Source organism: Glossina fuscipes, unplaced genomic scaffold, assembly GCF_014805625.2.
Source record: "Glossina fuscipes isolate IAEA_lab_2018 unplaced genomic scaffold, Yale_Gfus_2 60536, whole genome shotgun sequence".
Classification (NCBI taxonomy): Eukaryota; Metazoa; Arthropoda; class Insecta; order Diptera; family Glossinidae; genus Glossina; species Glossina fuscipes.
The window spans coordinates 1-1,297 of NW_024002896.1; the positions used below are offsets into that span (position 1 = coordinate 1).

A 1,297-nucleotide genomic window follows, 5' to 3' on the forward strand; every position below is an offset into this window, starting at 1 on the left:
TTAATTTTACCTATTATCATTATTATAAAAACTTCAAATCTAATATATTGAACTATATCATCTATTATTTTTATTATTATTTTATTACTAGGACTATATCATGAATGAAATCAAGGAATATTAAATTGATCTAAATAAAGGTTGTAGTTAAATTAACGTCTAACTTGCACTTAGAAAATATTGATTAATCAATCTACCTTGAATATGAAGCGATATATTGCAATTAGTTTCGACCTAATCTTAGGTATTCTTTAACTGAAACCAAATAGAGGTATATCACTGTTAATGATAAAAATGAGATAATCTCCAGTTAAAGAAGTATGAAGTTCAAGTAAAAGCTGCTAACTTTTAACTTTTAATGATTAAACTCCATTTATACTTCTTTATTTATGTAGTTTAAAATAAAACATTACATTTTCATTGTAAAAATAAAAGGTAATTTTTATAAATTACTAAATTTAATTCAATAATTTACTTATTTTTAACCTAAATAATAATTTTAATAATTATAAATCTATTTGTAATAGTTTATATAAATTTCTTATTACTAAAATTAATTCAATAATATTCAAAGATAAATTATCTCCTTAACATCTTCAATGTTATGCTCTTTATAAGCTATTTGAATTAAGTAAATAATATTAACATATAAATAACAATTACCCATAAAACAAAACTTAACAAATAAATTTTTAAATTATTATTTTGTATTAACTGATTAATTTGAGATAAATTAACTAAATTTTTATATAAATTTTGCCCTCCTAAAAACTCTGACCAACCTTGATCAAATGACTTTAAAACTATTTTACCTGTAAATAAATAATTATTAATAATTCCATAAGTAGAAATATAAGGTATAAATCATATTCTACCTAAAAAATAAGAAGTTTTATATAAAAATACAGATTTATTAAAAAAAAATAAAGTCACATTAGAAATTATATACCCAATAAAACCCCCTACAAAACATACAAACAAAGTTAATAATTTTAAATATAAAGGCAATAATACTATTAAAGGTCTAGGAAAAATTATTCAACTTAATATTCTTCCTCCTACAATTCTTATAAATAATAATCCTATTATTCTCTTTAATATAATTAACCCCTCATCATTCAAATAATTTACTGAAAAAAAATTTAATTCTCTAGTTATTGAATAATATACTAACCGAAATGAATAAGAAACAGTCAACCCTGTAGAAAAAAAGAAAAGAAAAAAAGAAAAGTAATTTACTATTGATAAGGATACTATCTCCAAAATTATATCTTTAGAATAAAACCCTGCTAAAAAA

General features: G+C 20.0%; 1 pseudogene; it reads right to left on the minus strand.

Moving 5' to 3' along the window:
- Positions 1-589: 589 nt before the first annotated feature.
- Positions 590-1,293, minus strand: LOC119643371 (annotated as a pseudogene).
- Positions 1,294-1,297: the final 4 nt, after the last annotated feature.